The sequence below is a fragment of the Lutra lutra genome, chromosome 6 (assembly GCF_902655055.1).
Source record: "Lutra lutra chromosome 6, mLutLut1.2, whole genome shotgun sequence".
Lineage (NCBI taxonomy): Eukaryota > Metazoa > Chordata > Mammalia > Carnivora > Mustelidae > Lutra > Lutra lutra.
This window is the reverse complement of record NC_062283.1, coordinates 51241543-51251566: the sequence shown is the minus strand read 5'-3', so window position 1 is coordinate 51251566 and position 10024 is coordinate 51241543.

Sequence of the window (10024 nt, the reverse complement as noted above, 5' to 3'; positions counted from 1 at the left end):
GCCATTACTGAGCATTAACCCTGCCCTAAGTCAAGCCCTTTCCCGTAAGGGAGTATCAAACTGAGAAGAAGCCTCTAACTCATGTCATCCATGAAGTCGGGACTTTTTTTTTTTTTTTTTTAAGATTTTATTTATTCATTTGATAGAGATCACAAGTAGGCAGAGAGGCAGGCAGAGAGAGAGAGAGGAGGAAGCAGGCTCCCTGCTGAGCAGAGAGTCTAACCGGGACTGGATCCCAGTACTCTGGGATCATGACCTGAGCCAAAGGCAGAGGCTTTAATCCACTGAGCCACCCAGGCACCCCAAGTCAGGACATTTTGATGAGAGTTAAGAGAGATGTTCAGAGTTAAGACATAATCTCTTTGAAGACAGAAGTAGGTAGGGCACCGTAACTTGACGAGCAGCGGTATTATGAGTTGAATTGTGCCTCCCTTCCTCCCCTCCCGCCCCCCCCCAAAAAAAAACACGTTGAAGTACCTCGCATGGGACCTTGTCTGGAAATAGAGTCTTTACGGCCATAACTAAGTAAAAATGAAGTAATTGAGTGAGCTTTAATCCAAGATGACTGGTGTCCTTCTAAGAAGGAGAAATTTGAACACAGAGACAGATATGCACAGGAGGAAGACGACGTGAAGGCACGTGTGAACGCCATGTGAAGATGGTTGCAGAGGTGGAGTTGGACCATCCTAAGCCCAGGAATACCAAAGACTGAGGGGCAACACTAAAAGCTACGAAGAACCAAGAAAGGATTCTCCCCCATAGGCTCCCGAGGGTGCACAGACCTGCTGACACCTTGTGTTGGACTTCTAGCCTCCACAACTGGGATAGATGCATTTCTGTACTTTACACTGCCAGCTTTTCCTATCTTGTCCCAACAGCCCTGGCATGCTAATACAAAGGGGAAAAATTACCAGACATGAAACAAAAAAGAAGGATGCTGAGAAATAAAGTAATTTAGGTGATTAATTTTTAAAAATGCTTTCTCTTCCTATTCATTAGAATATTATTTTCTCCCTACAGAAGCTGAAGCAAATACAGAAAAAAAAAAAAAAAAAAACTTAAAAAAGAAGTTTATCAACCATATAAAACCTTTGTTGATATTTTCACAAATTTCTTTTTAGTTTCTGGTTTATTCACACAGATTTTCTTTCCTTTTTTTTTTAAGATTTTATTTATTTATTTGACAGAGAGAGATCACAAGTAGGCAGAGAGGCAGGCAGAGAGAGAGAGAGAGGAGGAACAGGCTCCCTGCTGAGCAGAGAGCCCAATGCGGGACTCGATCCCAGGACCCTGAGATCATGACCTGGGCCGGAGGCAGAGGCTTAACCCACTGAGCCACCCAGGTGCCCCCACACAGATTTTCTTAAATTGAAAGCAAATTATATGCATAATTATGTTTTTAAGACTTTTTGTAAGCATGTCCCCATAAAATAAGTTATCATAAACATCAATTTTAATGCCTACAAAATAGTCTATGTGTTTGAACTATAAGCACTTAACTATCCTCCTATTATTAGATACTTATTTTTCCTTCTATTATAAATTTTGTATAAAACTAACATCCCCATTTAAATATATTTTAAAGATCTAATCACATTATTTGGATCAAATGAATTGATCCAAATTTGAAATGTTTTGGCAAATATTTTAATTTCAATAGTCAGTAGGAGTCCATAAACGTGTTTATTTTACAACACACTTGCTAGGATTAAACCTTCCCATTGATGTTCACCTTTTCTATGAATTTAGCAGATATAAAGCAGTTTGTTCTTAAATTATATTTTATTTACTACTGAAGTTGATTTTTATGTTTCATGTTTATTTTTGTCATTTAAATTCTGGGTTTTGGGGGCACCTGGGTGTCTCAGTGGGTTAAAGCCTCTGCCTTTGACTCAGGTCATGATTCCAGGGTCCTGGGATCAAGCCCCACATCGGGCTCTTTGCTTAGTGGGGAGCCTGCTTCCCCCTCTCTTTCTGCCTGCCTCTCTGCCTACTTGTGATCTCTATCAAATAAATAAATAAAATCTTTAAAAATAAATAAAAATAAATAAATTCTGGGGATTTTTTTCTCCTTATACCTTAGCATTTTTCTTATAGATTTGTATGATTTTTTTTTGTCATCTTTATTTCAAATCTCTTCCTCCTTGCTTCCTTTAATCTTATTCATATATATAAAAATAATTTTCTAAGTTAAAAAAATTTATATATAATATATATATATATATAAATTTTTTTAACTTAGAAAATTATTTCACGATCACCTTAAAATGATTGACTGAATTTACATGTTAGACAATGCTCCCTTACCACATGCTCAATAGCATATTTTTGAAAATCCATAACAAAACTAGAAATAGAAACATTATTCCCTCATTCGACCAGGAATGAATTACTGGAAGGTGGCAAACAATGGAATCAGATTAAAGGAGGGGTCATAGCCCAAAAGTTATGTACAAGACAGTTCCTTGGGATGGGTGGCGAGGATGGCCTGTGGTGCATTGAAGGTGTTCCAAACTGGCACATGATGAGTATATTAAGGAAGAAGGGATTTCAACAGACACAACTATTGGTGGGTGGAGCTACCCCAAAAAGTATGCAGTTCTGCTCCCCACCCCCAGTTTAAGACTAAGTAGAGGTCTTTGTGGTCACGCCGAAGCAATGAGATTAAGCATATAGAGAGGGGATCCTCAGAGCGGGATGGCAATGCCCTGGGTATCTAAAGATACTTAAGAGGAAATGGAAATCTCTGTGACCTGAAAATTCCTTTCTGATTAAGTTGGAATAGCATGACTAGAGTACAAAGAACAAGTGTTCAAATAAAATCATAAACCTCAAAGGAATGAAGAGGAGATTTCATTCATAAAAAAGAGCCACCAGGGTAGCTCAGTCGGTTAAACATCTGCCTTAGGCTCAAGTCATGATCTTGGGGTCCTGGGATTGATCCCCACATTGGACTCCCTGCCCAGTGGGGAGTTTCCTTCTCCTTCTGTCCCTCCCCCTGCTTGTACTTTTTCTCTCAAGTAAATAAAATATTTTAAAAAACACAAGAAACTTTGGAAATATGAAATTTACTAAAATAAATGAAATTCAACAGATAAAATGGGTATCAGAATGGATTCATATGAAGAATGAATTAGTAAAGTATGAGATCAAATTCAACTATAAAGTCATACAAGTGAAATGTATGGAAATAGAAGTTAGGAAACAAGGAGGATAAACCAAGAAGCTCCAACATATGTCTAAGGATAATTTAGTACAAACAGGTTTTTGGTGGATACTTGGGGATTTTCTATATACATCATCCTTTCATTTGTAAACAATAGTAACTTCTTGCCTAATTACTGGCTGGAGTTTCCTGTATTATTCTGAATAGAAGTGGTGAGAATGGGTACATGTGTCTTATTCCTGATCTTAAAAGATTTCAGCTTTTCATTGTTGAGTGTGATGTTAGTGGTGGGTTCATCATATATGGACAACATTATTTTCAGGTACATCTCTTCTATACCTAATTTGTTTTTATAATGAAATGATGATTTTATCAAATGCATTTTCTGCATCTGTTTGCAGGATCATATATTTATCTTTCATTCTTTTAATGTGGTAAATTGCATTTATGAATTTGTGTGTATGGAACTATCCTTGTGTCTTAGGAATAAATCCTACTTGAATATGTTGTATGATATTTTTAATATGCTGTTGAATTTTGTTTGCTAGTATTTTGTTGAGAATTCTTGCATCTATATTTATCAGGAATATTGGCCTTTAATTTTCTTGTGGTGTTCTTCCCTGACTTTAGTATCAGGTTAATGCTGAACTTGAAAAATGAGTTTGGAAGTGTTTCCTCTTTAGTTTTTTGAGAAAAATTTGAGAGGGATTGTTATTAATTCTTCTTAAATTATTTGGTAGATGTCATCAGCAAAGCCATCCAGTGTTGGACTTTTCTTGGTTAGATTTTTGATTACTGATTCAATCTTCTTACTTATTAGTGGTCTGTTCAGATTTTCTCTTTCTTTATGATTCAGTCTTGTGAGGTTGTATATGTCTAAGAATTTCCCTTTTCTTCTAGGCTATTTGACTTGTTGGCATATAATTATCAAAATCATTTCTTATCTTTTGTATTTCTGTGATCTCAGTGCCGATGTTTCTTCTTTCATTTATAATTTTATTTAATTTTATTTTCTTCCTTAGCTAAAGTTTTGTCAGTTCTGTTGCCTTTAAAGAAAACCAACTCTGGGGTATTTGGGTGGGTCAGTTAGTTAAGTGTCTTAATTTTGGCTCATGTCATGATCTCAGGATCATGGGATCTACCCCAAAATGAGCTCTGTGCTCAGCATGGAGTCTGTTTGAGATTATCTCTCTCCCTTTCCCTTTACCCCTCCCCCCTCCTGGGTGTGAGTGTTCTCTCAAAATAAATAAAATCTTTAAAAAACCTCAGCTTTATTGATCTATTTTTCTATTCTTGATTTCATTTATTTTTGCTCTAATCTTTATTCTTTCTTTTGCTAACATTGTGATTGGTTATTTTTTTCTAATTCTTTGAGGTATAAAACTTATTTTGTGATCTTTATTTTCCTTCAATGTAATCATTTACAGCTATAAATTTTCCTCTTAGAATTGTTTCTCATGCATCCCATAAGTAGATTGTGTTTCCATTTTTTTTGTATCAAGATATTTGTTAATTTCCCTCTTGATTTCTTCTTTGAGACATTAATATTTTAGGAGCCTGTTGTTTAATTTCCCCACAAATTTTCCCCATAAAATTTTCCAAATTTAAAAAATAATTACAATTTTCCCATTGTGATTCATTTCTAGCTTTATATTACTGGAGTCAGAGAGATGCTAGATATGATTCCAATCACCTTGAATTTGTTGACTTGTTTATGGCCTAACATATGCTCTATTCTGGAGAATCTTCCATGTGCTCTTGAGAGGAATATGTATTCTGCTGCTGTTGGGTGGAGTGTGCTGATATCTGTCAGGTCTGTTTGGTCTATAGCATTGCTCAAATCTGCTGTTTCTTTATTGTTTTTTGGTCTGAATAACCTTTCTATTGTTGAGAGTGGGATAGTTAAGTCATCTATTATTTTTGTATTGATGTCTTATTTCTGCTCTCAGTTCTGTTAGTATGTGATTTATATATCTAGGTGCTCAGGTATTGGGTGCACAAATACAACAGTTATATCTTGATGAATTGACATCTTTATCATTATATAATAAATGTTTGTGTCTTTTTTTTTAAGATTTTATTTATTTATTTGACAGAGATCACAAGTAGGCAGAGAGGCAGGCAGAGAGAGAGGAAGGGAAGCAGGCTCCCTGCTGAGCAGAGAGCCTGATGTGGGACTCCATCCCAGGACCCTGAGATCATGACCTGAGCCGAAGGCAGTGGCCTAACCCACTGAGCCACCCAGGCACCCAAATGTTTGTGTCTTATGACCATTTTTAACCTAAAGTCTATTTTGTTTGTTAGAGGTACAGCTACCCTTGCACTCGTTTGGTTGTAATTTGCTTGAAGTATCTTTTCTAGTTTTTGTTTTGTTTTGTTTCATTTTCAGCCTGTGTGTTCCCTTAAAGCAAATGTGAATCTCTTGTAGATAGCAAATCACAAAATCTTTTAATCCATGCAGTCAGTCTATGTCTCTGGATTGAAGACTTTGATCCAATTATGTTTAAAGTAATTATTGATAGGTAACAATTTACTTGTGCTATCCTATTAAATATTTTCTGTTTGCATTTCCTTTGTTCTTCTCCTGCTCTCTTAATTTGTGATTTGATAACTTTTTGTAGTGGTACGCTTTGTTTTCTTTCTCTTACTATCTTGTGTTAATCTACTATAAGTTTTTGCTTTGTAGTACCACAAAGCTTATGAGAAATATCTTAGAGTTTTAACATTCATATTTTAAACTAACAGTTTAACTTTAAAGATTTTATTTATTATTTATTTGACAGACAGAGATCACAAGTAGGCAGAGAGGCAGGCAGAGAAAGAGGAAGGGAAGCAGGCTCACTGCTGGACAGAGAGCCCGATGCGGGGCTGGATCCCCGGACCCTAGGATCATGACCTGAGCCGAAGGCAGAGGCTTCAACCCACTGAGCCACCCAGGCACCCCTAACAGTTTAACTTTAATCACATACAAAAACTTTATACTTTTACTCCCCCTAACATGTTAATTTTTGTTGCAATTTATATGTTTTCTTTTGTACATCCAATAATATTATTATTATTATTATTATAGTCATAAAATTTTTAATTATATATTTTTTAAAACCTTATTTTTTATGGTAGTTTGGGTTTATAAAAAAATGAGAAGATGGTGTAGATTTCATTCTTGGTATTCTACATTCTGTAGGTTTAAACAAATGTATAATGATACATTTACTTACCACTAAAAGATCAGTCATAGCTTTTGTTTTTTACTAAACTAAAAATTCTCTGTGCTCTGCCTATTCATCCTTCTCTTCTCAACCAACCACTGATTTTTTTTAACTGCTTCCATAATTTTATCTTTTCCCGAGTGTTATATAGTTGCAATTACTATCAAATTGGCTTCTTTGACTTGGTAATATTCATTTAAGTCTTCTACGTGTCTTTTCATGGCTCATTAGCTTATTTCTTTTTAACATTGAATAATATTCCATTGTCTGGTTGTAATACAAATTATTTTTCCATTCACCCACTGAAGGATATCTTGGTTGCTTTAAAATTTTTGCAGCTTTGAATATAGTTGATATAAACATCCATGTGCAGAGTTTGGTGTAGACATAAGTTTTCAACAACTTTGGGTAAATACCAAGAAGAATGATTGTTGGCTCATATGGAGGAACTATGTTTAGTTTTGTAAGAAAGTCATCCAATTTCTCATCTTTATCATTTTCCTTCTCTATTAAGAACTTCTTTTAACTTTTTCTCCATGGAGGTTCTACTGGCAACAAATTCCTTCATGTTTTGATAAACAAAGACTTTTTTGTTTATCCTTTCATTCTGAAGGATAATTTTACAAGTTACAAAATTCTAGGTTGGTGATTTTTTTGGGGGGGTGGTCTTTCAACATTCAAATATTTGACTTCACTTTCTTCTTGTGTATATGGTTTCTGAGGAGACACTGGATGTAATTCTTTATTCCCTTGTAGATACATTGCTTCTCCTCCTTTCTGGCTTCTTTCGGGAATTTTTTTTAATCTTTGATTTTCTCTGCTTTGAAAATGGTATGCCTAAGTGTGGTTTTACTGGCATCTATCCTGCTTAGTATTCTCTATGCTTTCCAGATCTCTGGTTTGATTTCTAACATTAATTTGGCAAACTTGTAGTATTTATCTTTTCAAAATATTTCTTTTGTTCCTTTCTATTTCTTCTCTTTTTGTGTTCCCACTATGCTTACTTAACACTATTGTATAATCAACCCACAGTCCTTGGATATTCTCTTGTATTTTGTTTTCTTTATTTTTTCAGTTTTTTTAGTGATCTATTGATATATCCTCTAGCTCAGAGGTAATTATTTCTTAGCCATGCCCAGTCTACCAATAAGCCCATTTAAGGAATTCTTCACTTCTATTGTTTTAAGGATTTCTTTTCCTTTAGTGCCCATGGTTCTTGATCACACCACTTCAAAGAATGAAGAGGTAGGCCAGACAGAGTTGTGGACAGCAGAGCAAAGTCTATTGGGTGATAGTACACAGCTCCCCAGGAGGAAGGGGACTTGAGAGGGATGCAGTTGTTTTCTAAGTCTAGGGTTTTTATGAGATTGTTGGTGGGTTGTTTTAATCTAATTAAACTTCCATGGGCTTGTCACCCAATCAGGTTTTTGTCCACAGGCTCATCTACCTCTCAGGTAGTTGTTTACATGGGAAACAGTGGAGGGCTCCTTTCAGGGTGGTGTAGCATAACAGGATGGGGTCTGTTTCCTCTTAGGACACGTTCCCTTGCCCCTCCCTGTGTTCCAACTATCCTCCATTACTGTTAAAGCAGTTTTTCTAGCATTTCTCTTTGATTCTTAAGAATTCCATTTCTCTGTTTACATTGCCCATCTTTTGTTATGTGCCATTTGTTTTATTCCTTAGAGTTCTTAACATATTAATCACAGTTTCAGGGACAGGTTGACTAGCGTGTGCTAGAGCTGGGTATTTTCCTTACCCAGAATGCTTCCGTTCTGATAATACTTCAGAAGTTTAGGATCTTGTTAACTAGTTTTCCCTGAGGGTAAGCCATGTGAAAAAGATCAGAGTACTTTGGTACATTTCGAGGTGATTCCTTTTCCCCTCCCTGACTCAAAGTCTGAGGGGATTTTTCTCAGTATTAGCTGTGGGAATCTCCCCAAGCTGCTAGAGGTAAATCTTACAGTGTTGTAGGTGCCATCCTATGCCTGGATCCACCTTGAGGTTTTAACTCAAAGTTGTCTACCCTGAGCCTCCAGCAATTCATCTATTATAGTTCAGATTTTCTTACCCTAGCCCTGATTCCCTGGGTTTTTCCTGCTCCTGAGTCCCCACTGTGGTCAGCCAGGACTACCTATGTTTGCCTGTCTCTCCAGTTTTGGGGAGCAGTGATTCATCCTGGGTCCTTGCCTCTCTTATTGGTCCAAGAGGTGCTGTTGATTTTTCTGTTTTACTTGTTGTTAAGATACAGTGATTACTTCTGAGCTCCTTATATGAAGAATCAACCAATCATAGTTATTTTTGGTACATTTGTTTTTTAAAAATTTTATATTAGATAGGGCACCTGGATGGCTCCGTCAGTTAAACATATGCCTTTAGCTCAGGTCCTGATCCCAGAGTCTTGGGAGCAGCACCATGGGTTAGCCTGCTTCTCCCTCTTCCTCTGCTCCTCCCCGCCGTTCCTGCTCACTCTCTCAAATAAAACAAAATAAAATATTATAACAGAGTCGAAATGACTTATATACCACCATTACAATACCAGAGAATTCTGACTTTGACTATATATTTACTTTTACTAGTGATTCTTATACATTCATGTTTTTACTTGGTGAGAATCAGCAAATACTGAGCTATTGCTTCAAGGTAAATACAGGGTAAGGTTTTTGCGAGACCTTCAAGGTTCTAGTCACATTTGTGTTACCTACAATGCCACTTGCATTATATAGGTTCGTTTGTCAATGTCCTTGTGAAACGAGGACTACTGGAAATCTCCTTTCATAACAACCTTTTTCCTAGAAAACACTTTTTCAAGTATTTTGTTAATTGCCAATTTAACATTTTTCATGCAGTTACCACCTTTTGAAATGTGTGAGGGAGCCAGTACTAGCTGATTCGGGTTTTACATTTTCCTGATTCTGAGTAATGTGATCAGAAATTTCTTTGGCTTTCAGCCTTACAAATGCTTACCACTATGCCTCTTTTTTTATTATTATCCATAATCATCTCATGAACCCACAAATTTAACCACTTTTCTATCTTTTCCATAGTTTCACCTTGCACTGTAGATGTTACTTAGCACATTCTGGAGTAGCCTCATGTAGAACCACAAATTTGCTCTTCCTTTTTCTGAACATATTATATTACTGCTTCATTAACATGAACTCATGACCAATAGTATTATAACTCATGCCTGAACAAAACTTATCTAACATGGGCCTTTCTCCATAAGGTATATCACAGACTTTTTGCATTTAAGAACACTAGACAGCACTTCAGCCTAGTGGTTAGAAGTTATTTTAAACCAAAAATCACTCCAATAAACACAAAAATGCAAAAACATGGCACTTACATAGTCTTTGAAAAAGATAGTAGCTTACAGTATGAGAGCTGAAATAAGAAGGCAGATTATAGCCTTGTTTGACCTCACCTGGGAATATGTGTGTGGGGCCACTCAAAGGTTTCAGCACTCTGCAACTATGTGTAGAATTGACAAATAATGAGGATTGACTCTATGTTTGTATTTGGGTGGGTGTATACATAGATAGATAGGAAGGATATGAGTTTGTGCTTATGAAATCAAAGAATGGGGAAGAATGTCTCCCTTCAGGAAAGGTCAGGGTCTTTTTCTAAAAGGACTAACCTAATTATATCA